This window comes from Halictus rubicundus, unplaced genomic scaffold (genome assembly GCF_050948215.1).
Source record: "Halictus rubicundus isolate RS-2024b unplaced genomic scaffold, iyHalRubi1_principal scaffold0019, whole genome shotgun sequence".
NCBI lineage: Eukaryota > Metazoa > Arthropoda > Insecta > Hymenoptera > Halictidae > Halictus > Halictus rubicundus.
In genome coordinates this window covers 1,755,826-1,768,710 of record NW_027488560.1, presented here as the reverse complement: position 1 = coordinate 1,768,710, position 12,885 = coordinate 1,755,826, and positions in this window count along the sequence as shown.

Here is a 12,885-nt window from a genome sequence, read left to right as displayed (position 1 = left end):
CCTTATCCAATCTTCTATCCTATCATCTATCCTATCCTATCCTCTATCCTATCCTATCCTCTATCCTATCCTATCCTCTATCCTGTCCTATCCTCTATCCTATCCTATTCTCTATATTATCTTATCCTCTATACTATCCTGTACTCTATTCTATCATATCCTCTATCTTATCCTATCCTCTACCCTATCCTATCCTCTATCCTATACTATCCTCTATAATATCCTATCCTATCCTATCCTCTATCCCATAATATCCTCAATCCTATCCAATCCTCTATCCTATCCTCTATCCTATCCTATCCTCTATCCTATCCTATCCTCTATCCTATCCTATCCTCAATCCTATCCTATCCTCTATCCTAGCTTATCTTATCCTCTATCCTATCCTATCCTCTATCCTATCCTATCATCTATCCTATCCTATCCTCTATCCTGTCCTATCCTCTATCCTATCCTATTCTCTATATTATCTTATCCTCTATACTATCCTGTACTCTATCCTATCCTATCCTCCATCCTGTCCTATCCTCTATCCTATCCTATTCTCTATATTATCTTATCCTCTATACTATCCTGTACTCTATCCTATCCTATCCTCAATCCTATCCTCTCCTCTATCCTAGCCTATCATATCCTCTATCCTATCCTATCCTCTATCCTATCCTATCCTCTATCCTATCCTATCCTCTATCCTATCCTATCCTCTGTCCTATCCCATCCACTATCCTATCCTATCCTCTATCGTATCGTATCCTCTATCCCATCCAATTCTCTATCCTATCATCTATCCTATCCTATCCTCAATCCTATCCTATCCTCTATCCTAGCCTATCATATCCTATATCCTATCCTATCCTCAATCCTATCCTATCCTCTATCCTAGCCTATCATATCCTATATCCTATCCTATCCTCCATCCTATCCTCTATCCTATCCTATCCTCTATCCTATCCTATCCTCTATCCTGTTCTATCCTCTATCCTATCCTATTCTCTATATTATCTTATCCTCTATACTATCCTGTACTCTATTCTATCCTATCCTCTATCTTATCCTATCCTCAATCCTATCCTATCCTCCATCGTATAATATCCTCTATCCTATCGTCTATCCTATCCTATCCTCTATCCTATCCGATCCTCAATCCTATCCTATCCTCTATCCTATCCTATCCTCTATCCTATCCAATTCTCTATCTTACCCTCTATCCTAGCCTATCCTCTATCGTATGGTATCCTCTATCCTATCCAATCCTCTATCCCATCATCTATCCTACCCTACCCTCTATCTTATCCAATCCTCTACCCTATCCTATCCTCTATCCTATCCTATCCTCTATCCTATCCTATCCTCTGTCCTATCCTATCCTCTATCCTATCCTATCCTCTATCCTATGATATCCTCTATCCTATCCAATCCCTTATCCTATCGTCTATCCTATCCTATCCTCTATAATATCGTATCCTCCATCCTATAATATCATATATCCTATTCTATCCTCTATCGTATTGTGTCCTCTATCCTATTCAATTCTCTATCCTACCCTCTATCCCAGCCTATCCTCTATCGTATGGTATCCTCTATCCTATCCATTCCTCTATCGTATTCTATTCTCTATCCTATCCTATCCTCTATCCTATCCTATCCTCTATCCTATCCTATCCTCTATCCTGTCCTATCCTCTATCCTATCCTATTCTCTATATAATCTTATCCTCTATACTATCCTGTACTCTATTCTATCCTATCCTCTATCTTATCCTATCCTCTACCATATCCTATCCTCTATCCTATCCTATCCTATCCTATCCTATCCTATCCTCTATCCCATAATATCCTCAATCCTATTCAATTCTCTATCCTACCCTCTATCCTATCCTATCCTCTATCGTATCTTATCCTCTATCCCATCCAATTCTCTATCCTACCCTCTATCCTATCTTATCCTCTATCGTATCGTATCCTCTATCCTATCCAATCCTCTATCCTATCATCTATCCTATTCTATCCTATATCCTATCCTATCCTCTATCCTATCCTATCCTCTATCCTGTCCTATCCTCTATCCTATCCTATTCTCTATATTATCTTATCCTCTATACTATCCTGTGCTCTATTCTATCCTATCCTCTATCTTATCCTATCATCTAGCCTATCCTATCCTCTATCCTATCCTATCCTCTATCCTATCCTATCCTATCCTATCCTCTATCCTATAATATCCTCAATCCAATTCAATTCTCTATCCTACCCTCTATCCTATCCTATCCTCTATCGTATCGTATCCTCTATCCTATCCAATCCTCTAACCTATCATCTATCCTATCCTATCCTCAATCCTATCCTATTCTATCCTCTATCCTATCCTATCCTCTATTATATCCTATCCTCTACCATATCCTATCCTCTATCCTATCCTATCCTATCCTATCCTCTATCCCATTATATCCTCAATCCTATTCAATTCTCTATCCTACCCTCTATCCTATCCTATCCTCTATCGTATCGTATCCTCTATCCTATCCAATCCTCTAACCTATCATCTATCCTATCCTATCCTCAATCCTATCCTATTCTATCCTCTATCCTATCCTATCCTCTATTATATCCTATCCTCTATCCTATCCTATCCTCTATCCTATCCTATCCTCAATCCTATCCTATCCTCTATCCTATTCTATCCTCTATCCTATCCTATCCTCTGTCCTATCCCATCCTCTATCCTATCCTATCCTCTATCGTATCTTATCCTCTATCCCATCCAATTCTCTATCCTACCCTCTATCCTATCTTATCCTCTATCGTATCGTATCCTCTATCCTATCCAATCCTCTATCCTATCATCTATCCTATTCTATCCTATATCCTATCCTATCCTCTATCCTATCCTATCCTCTATCCTGTCCTATCCTCTATCCTATCCTATTCTCTATATTATCTTATCCTCTATACTATCCTGTGCTCTATTCTATCCTATCCTCTATCTTATCCTATCATCTAGCCTATCCTATCCTCTATCCTATCCTATCCTCTATCCTATCCTATCCTATCCTATCCTCTATCCTATAATATCCTCAATCCAATTCAATTCTCTATCCTACCCTCTATCCTATCCTATCCTCTATCGTATCGTATCCTCTATCCTATCCAATCCTCTATCCTATCATCTATCCTATCCTATCCTCAATCCTATCCTATTCTATCCTCTATCCTATCCTATCCTCTATTATATCCTATCCTCTACCATATCCTATCCTCTATCCTATCCTATCCTATCCTATCCTCTATCCCATAATATCCTCAATCCTATTCAATTCTCTATCCTACCCTCTATCCTATCCTATCCTCTATCGTATCGTATCCTCTATCCTATCCAATCCTCTATCCTGTCATCTATCCTATCCTATCCTCAATCCTATCCTATTCTATCCTCTATTATATCCTATCCTCTATCCTATCCTATCCTCTATCCTATCCTATCCTCAATCCTATCATATCCTCTATCCTATTCTATCCTCTATCCTATCCTATCCTCTGTCCTATCCCATCCTCTATCCTATCCTATCCTCTATCGTATCTTATCCTCTATCCCATTAAATTCTCTATCCTACCCTCTATGCTATCTTATGCTCTATCGTATCGTATCCTCTATCCTATCCAATCCTCTATCCTATCCTATCCTCTATCCTGTCCTATCCTCTATCCTGTCTTATCCTCTATCCTATCCTATTCTCTATATTATCTTATCCTCTATACTATCCTGTGCTCTATTCTATCCTATCCTCTATCTTCTCCTATCATCTACCCTATCCTATCATCTATCCTATCCTATCCTATCCTATCCACTATCCTATAATATCCTCAATCCTATTCAATTCTCAATCCTACCCTCTATCCTATCCTATCCTCTATCGTATCGTATCCTCTATCCTATCCAATCCTCTATCCTATCATCTATCCTATCCTATCCTCAATCCTATCCTATTCTATCCTCTATCCTATCCTATCCTCTATTATATCCTATCCTCTACCATATCCTATCCTCTATCCTATCCTAACCTATCCTATCCTCTATCCCATAATATCCTCAATCCTATTCAATTCTCTATCCTACCCTCTATCCTATCCTATCCTCTATCGTATCGTATCCTCTATCCTATCCAATCCTCTATCCTATCATCTATCCTATCCTATCCTCAATCCTATCCTATTCTATCCTCTATCCTATCCTATCCTCTATTATATCCTATCCTCTATCCTATCCTATCCTCTATCCTATCCTATCCTCAATCCTATCCTATCCTCTATCCTATTCTATCCTCTATCCTATCCTATCCTCTGTCCTATCCCATCCTCTATCCTATCCTATCCTCTATCGTATCTTATCCTCTATCCCATTAAATTCTCTATCCTACCCTCTATGCTATCTTATCCTCTATCGTATCGTATCCTCTATCCTATCCAATCCTCTATCCTATCCTATCCTCTATCCTGTCCTATCCTCTATCCTTTCCTGTCCTCTATCCTATCCTATTCTCTATATTATCTTATCCTCTATACTGTCCTGTGCTCTATTCTATCCTATCCTCTATCTTCACCTATCATCTACCCTATCCTATCATCTATCCTATCCTATCCTATCCTATCCTCTATCCTATAATATCCTCAATCCTATTCAATTCTCTATCCTACCCTCTATCCTATCCTATCCTCTATCGTATCGTATCCTCTACCCTATCCAATCCTCTATCCTATCATCTATCCTATCCTATCCTCAATCCTATCCTATCCTCTATCCTATCCTATCCTCTATCATGTCCTATCATCTATCCTATCCTATTCTCTATATTATCTTATCCTCTATACTATCCTGTACTCTATTCTATCCTATCCTCTACCCTATCCTATCCTCTATCTTATCCTATCCTCTACCCTATCCTATCCTCTATAATATCGTATCCTCCATCCAATAATATCATATATCCTATCCTATCCTCTATCCTATCCTATCCTATCCTCTATCCTATCCTATCCCCTATCCTATCCTATCTTCTATCCTATCCTATCCTCTGTCCTATCCTATCCTCTATCCTATCCTATCCTCTATCGTATCGTATCCTCTATCCTATCCAATTCTCTATCCTACCCTATATCCTATCCTATACTCTATCCTATACTATCCTCTATAATATCGTATCCTCCATCCTATAATATCATATATCCTATCCTATCCTCTATCCTATCCTATCCTCTATCCTATCCTATCCTCTAACCTATCCTATCCTCCATCCTATCCTATCCTCTATCCTATCCTATCCTCTATCCTATCCTATCCTATCCTATCCTCTATCCCATTATATCCTCAATCCTATTCAATTCTCTATCCTACCCTCTATCCTATCCTATCCTCTAACCTATCCTATCCTCTATCCTATCCTATCCTCTATCCTATCCTATCCTCTATCCTATCCTATCCTATCCCATCCTCTATCCCATTATATCCTCAATCCTATTCAATTCTCTATCCTACCCTCTATCCTATCCTATCCTCTATCGTATCGTATCCTCTATCCTATCCAATCCTCTATCCTATCATCTATCCTATTCTATCCTATATCCTATCCTATCCTCTATCCTATCCTATCCTCTATCCTGTCCTATCCTCTATCCTATCCTATTCTCTATATTATCTTATCCTCTATACTATCCTGTGCTCTATTCTATCCTATCCTCTATCTTATCCTATCATCTAGCCTATCCTATCCTCTATCCTATCCTATCCTCTATCCTATCCTATCCTATCCTATCCTCTATCCTATAATATCCTCAATCCAATTCAATTCTCTATCCTACCCTCTATCCTATCCTATCCTCTATCGTATCGTATCCTCTATCCTATCCAATCCTCTATCCTATCATCTATCCTATCCTATCCTCAATCCTATCCTATTCTATCCTCTATCCTATCCTATCCTCTATTATATCCTATCCTCTACCATATCCTATCCTCTATCCTATCCTATCCTATCCTATCCTCTATCCCATAATATCCTCAATCCTATTCAATTCTCTATCCTACCCTCTATCCTATCCTATCCTCTATCGTATCGTATCCTCTATCCTATCCAATCCTCTATCCTGTCATCTATCCTATCCTATCCTCAATCCTATCCTATTCTATCCTCTATTATATCCTATCCTCTATCCTATCCTATCCTCTATCCTATCCTATCCTCAATCCTATCCTATCCTCTATCCTATTCTATCCTCTATCCTATCCTATCCTCTGTCCTATCCCATCCTCTATCCTATCCTATCCTCTATCGTATCTTATCCTCTATCCCATTAAATTCTCTATCCTACCCTCTATGCTATCTTATCCTCTATCGTATCGTATCCTCTATCCTATCCAATCCTCTATCCTATCCTATCCTCTATCCTGTCCTATCCTCTATCCTGTCTTATCCTCTATCCTATCCTATTCTCTATATTATCTTATCCTCTATACTATCCTGTGCTCCATTCTATCCTATCCTCTATCTTCTCCTATCATCTACCCTATCCTATCATCTATCCTATCCTATCCTATCCTATCCACTATCCTATAATATCCTCAATCCTATTCAATTCTCAATCCTACCCTCTATCCTATCCTATCCTCTATCGTATCGTATCCTCTATCCTATCCAATCCTCTATCCTATCATCTATCCTATCCTATCCTCAATCCTATCCTATTCTATCCTCTATCCTATCCTATCCTCTATTATATCCTATCCTCTACCATATCCTATCCTCTATCCTATCCTAACCTATCCTATCCTCTATCCCATAATATCCTCAATCCTATTCAATTCTCTATCCTACCCTCTATCCTATCCTATCCTCTATCGTATCGTATCCTCTATCCTATCCAATCCTCTATCCTATCATCTATCCTATCCTATCCTATTCTATCCTCTATCCTATCCTATCCTCTATTATATCCTATCCTCTATCCTATCCTATCCTCTATCCTATCCTATCCTCAATCCTATCCTATCCTCTATCCTATTCTATCCTCTATCCTATCCTATCCTCTGTCCTATCCCATCCTCTATCCTATCCTATCCTCTATCGTATCTTATCCTCTATCCCATTAAATTCTCTATCCTACCCTCTATGCTATCTTATCCTCTATCGTATCGTATCCTCTATCCTATCCAATCCTCTATCCTATCCTATCCTCTATCCTGTCCTATCCTCTATCCTGTCCTATCCTCTATCCTATCCTATTCTCTATATTATCTTATCCTCTATACTGTCCTGTGCTCTATTCTATCCTATCCTCTATCTTCACCTATCATCTACCCTATCCTATCATCTATCCTATCCTATCCTATCCTATCCTCTATCCTATAATATCCTCAATCCTATTCAATTCTCTATCCTACCCTCTATCCTATCCTATCCTCTATCGTATCGTATCCTCTACCCTATCCAATCCTCTATCCTATCATCTATCCTATCCTATCCTCAATCCTATCCTATCCTCTATCCTATCCTATCCTCTATCATGTCCTATCATCTATCCTATCCTATTCTCTATATTATCTTATCCTCTATACTATCCTGTACTCTATTCTATCCTATCCTCTACCCTATCCTATCCTCTATCTTATCCTATCCTCTACCCTATCCTATCCTCTATAATATCGTATCCTCCATCCAATAATATCATATATCCTATCCTATCCTCTATCCTATCCTATCCTATCCTCTATCCTATCCTATCCCCTATCCTATCCTATCTTCTATCCTATCCTATCCTCTGTCCTATCCTATCCTCTATCCTATCCTATCCTCTATCGTATCGTATCCTCTATCCTATCCAATTCTCTATCCTACCCTATATCCTATCCTATACTCTATCCTATACTATCCTCTATAATATCGTATCCTCCATCCTATAATATCATATATCCTATCCTATCCTCTATCCTATCCTATCCTCTATCCTATCCTATCCTCTAACCTATCCTATCCTCCATCCTATCCTATCCTCTATCCTATCCTATCCTCTATCCTATCCTATCCTATCCTATCCTCTATCCCATTATATCCTCAATCCTATTCAATTCTCTATCCTACCCTCTATCCTATCCTATCCTCTAACCTATCCTATCCTCTATCCTATCCTATCCTCTATCCTATCCTATCCTCTATCCTATCCTATCCTATCCCATCCTCTATCCCATTATATCCTCAATCCTATTCAATTCTCTATCCTACCCTCTATCCTATCCTATCCTCTATCGTATCGTATACTCTATCCTATCCAATCCTCTATCCTATCATCTATCCTATCCTATCCTCAATCCTATCCTATCCTCTATCCTGTTCAATCCTCTATCCTATCCTATCCTCTATCCTGTCCTATCCTCTATCCTATCCTATTCTCTATATTATCTTATCCTCTATACTATCCTGTACTCTATCCTATCCTATCCTCCATCCTGTCCTATCCTCTATCCTATCCTATTCTCTATATTATCTTATCCTCTATACTATCCTGTACTCTATCCTATCCTATCCTCTATCGTATCTTATCCTCTACCCTATCCTATCCTTTATCCTATCCTATCCTGTGTCCTATCCTATCCTCTATCCTATCCTATCCTCTATCCTATCCTATCCTCTATCCTATCATATCCTCTATCATATCCAATCCCCTATCCTATCGTCTATCCTATCCTATCCTCTATCCTATCCTATCCTCTATCCTATCCTATCCTCTATCCTATCCTATCCTCTATCCTATCCTATCCTCTATCCTATCTTATCCTGTATCGTATCGTATCCTCTATGCCATCCAATTCTCTATCCTACCCTCTATGCTATCCTATCCTCTATCGTATCGTATCCTCTATCCCATCCAATCCTCTATCCTATCATCTATCCTATCCTATCCTCAATCCTATCCTATCATCTATCCTATTCTATTCTCTATACTATCCTATCCTCTATCCTATCCTATCCTCTATCGTATTCTATTCTCTATCCTATCCTATACTCTATCCTATCCTATCCTCCATCCTATCCTATCCTATCCTCTATCCTATCCTATCCTATATCCTGTCCTATCCTCTATCCTATCCTATTCTCTATATTATCTTATCCTCTATACTATCCTGTACTCTATCCTATCCTATCGTCTATCCTATCCTCTCCTCTATCCTATCCTATCCTCTGTCCTATCCTATCCTCTGTCCTGTCCTATCCTCTATCCTATCATATCCTCTATCCTATCCAATCCCCCATCCTATCGTCTATCCTATCCTATCCTCCATTCCATAATATCATATACCCTATCCTCTATCGTATCGTATCCTCTATCCCATCCAATCCTCTATCCTATCATCCATCCTATCCTATCCTCAATCCTATCCTATCCTCTATCCTATTCTATTCTCTATACTATCCTATCCTCTATCCTCTTCTATCCTCTATCGTATTCTATTCTCCATCCTATCCTATACTCTATCCTATCCTATCCTCTATCCTATCCTATCCTCTATCCTCTCCTATCCTCTATCCTATCCTATTCTCTATATTATCTTATCCTCTATACTATCCTGTACTCTATTCTATCCTATCCTCTATACTATCCTATCCTATCCTATTCTCTATCCCATAATATCCTCAATCCTATCCAATCCTCTATCCTATCCTCCATCCTATCCTCTATCCTATCCTATCCTCTATCCTATCCTATTCTCTATCCTATCCTATCCTCAATCCTATGCTATCCTCAATCCTATCCTATCCTCTATTCTATCCTATCCTCTATCCTAGCCTATCCTCTATCCTATCCTATCCTCTATCCCATAATATCCTCAATCCTATCCAATCCTCTATCCTATCCTCTATCCTATCCTATCCTCTATCCTATCCTATCCTCAATCCTATCCTATCCTCTATCCTAGCTTATCATATCCTCTATCCTATGCTATCCTCTATCCTATCCTATCCTCTACCCTATCCTATCCTCTATCCTGTCCTATCCTCTATCCTATCCTATTCTCTATATTATCTTATCCTCTATACTATCCTGTACTCTATCCTATCCTATCCGCCATCCTGTCCTATCCTCTATCCTATCCTATTCTCTATATTATCTTATCCTCTATACTATCCTGTACTCTATCCTATCCTATCCTCAATCCTATCCTTTCCTCTATCCTAGCCTATCATATCCTCTATCCTATCCTATCCTCTATCCTATCCTATCCTCTATACTATCCTGTACTCTATCCTATCCTATCCTCTATCCTGGCCTATCCTCTATCCTATCCTATTCCCTATATTATCCTATCCTCTATCCTATCCTATCCTCTATCCTATCCTATTCTCTTTATTATCTTATCCTCTATACTATCCTGTACTCTATTCTATCCTATCCTCTATCTTATCCTATTATCTACTCTATCCTATCATCTATCTTATCCTATCCTCTACCCTATCCTATCCTCTATCGTATACTATCCTCTATAATATCGTATTCTCCATCCTATAGTATCATATATCCTATCCTATCCTCTATCCTATCCTCTATCCTATCCTCTATCCTATCCTCTATCCCATCCTATCGTCTATCCTATCCTATCCTCTATCCTATCCTATCCTCTATACTATCCTATCCTATCCTATCCTATACTCTATCCCATAATATCCTCAATCCTATCCAATCCTCTATCCTATCCTCTATCCTATCCTCTATCCTATCCTATCCTCTATCCTATCCTATTCTCTATCCTATCCTATCCTCAATCCTATGCTATCCTCTATCCTATCCTATTCTCTATCCTATCCTATCCTCAATCCTATGCTATCTTCAATCCTATCCTATCCTCTATCCTATCCTATCCTCAATCCTATACTATCCTCTATACTAGCATATCATATCCTCTATCCTATCCTATCATATCTTCTATCCTATCCTATCCTCTATCCTATCCTATCCTCTATCCTGTCCTATCCTCTATCCTATCCTATTCTCGATATTATCTTGTCCTCTATAGTATCCTGTACTCTATTCTATCCTATCCTCTATCTTATCCTATCCTCTATCCTATACTATCCTCTATAATATCATATCCTTCATCCTATAGTATCATATATCCTATCCTATCCTCTATCCTATCCTATCCTCTATCCTATCCTATCCTCTATCCTTTCCTATCCTGTCCTATCCTATCCTCTATGCTAGCCTATTATATCCTCTATCCTATCCTATTCTCTATCCTATCCTACCCTCTATCCTACCCTATCCTCTATTGTATCGTATCCTCTATCCCATCCAATCCTCTATCCTATCATCTATCCTATCCTATCCTCAATCCTATCCTATCCTCTATCTTATCCTATCCTCTACCCTATCCTATCCTCTATAATATCGTATCCTCCATCCTATAATATCATATATCCTATCCTATCCTCTATCCTATCCTATCCTATCCTATCCTATCCTGTATCCTGTCCAATCCTCTATCCTATCCTATTCTCTATATTATCTTATCCTCTATACTATCCTGTACTCTATTCTATCCTATCCTCTATCCTATCCTATCCTCTATCCTCTATCCTATCCTATCCTCAATCCTATCCTATCCTCTACCCTAGCTTATCATATCCTCTATCCTATCCTATCCTCTATCCTATCCTATCCTCTACCCTATCCTATCCCCTATACTATCCTATCCTATCCTATCCTCTATCCCATAATATCCTCAATCCTATCCAATCCTCTATCCTATCCTCCATCCTATCCTCTATCCTATCCTATCCCCTATCCTATCCTATCCCCTATCCTATCCTATTCTCTATCCTATCCTATCCTCAATCCTATGCTATCCTCAATCCTATCCTATCCTCTATCCTATCCTATCCTCTATCCTAGCCTATCATATCCTCTACCCTATCCTATCCTCTATCATATTCTCCTCTACCCTATCCTATCCTCTATCCTATACTATCCTCTATAATATCGTATCCGTCATCCTATAGTATCATATATCCTATCCTATCCTCTATCCTATCCTATCCTCTATCCTATCCTATCCTCAATCCTATCCTATCCTCTATCCTAGCTTATCATATCCTCTATCCTATCCTATCCTCTATCCTATCCTATCCTCTACCCTATCCTATCCTCTATCCTGTCCTATCCTCTATCCTATCCTATTCTCTATATTATCTTATCCTCTATACTATCCTGTACTCTATCCTATCCTATCCGCCATCCTGTCCTATCCTCTATCCTATCCTATTCTCTATATTATCTTATCCTCTATACTATCCTGTACTCTATCCTATCCTATCCTCAATCCTATCCTATCCTCTATCCTAGCCTATCATATCCTCTATCCTATCCTATCCTCTATCCTATCCTATCCTCTATCCTATCCTATCCTCTATCCTGTCCTATCCTCTATCCTATCCTATTCTCTATATTATCTTATCCTCTATACTATCCTGTACTCTATCCTATCCTATCCTCTATCCTGGCCTATCCTCTATCCTATCCTATTCCCTATATTATCTTATCCTCTATCCTATCCTATCCTCTATCCTATCCTATCCTCTATCCTATCCTATTCTCTTTATTATCTTATCCTCTATACTATCCTGTACTCTATTCTATCCTATCCTCTATCTTATCCTATTATCTACCCTATCCTATCATCTATCTTATCCTATCCTCTACCCTATCCTATCCTCTATCGTATACTATCCTCTATAATATCGTATTCTCCATCCTATAGTATCATATATCCTATCCTATCCTCTATCCTATCCTATCCTCTATCCTATCCTATCCTCTATCCTATCATATCCTCTATCCTATC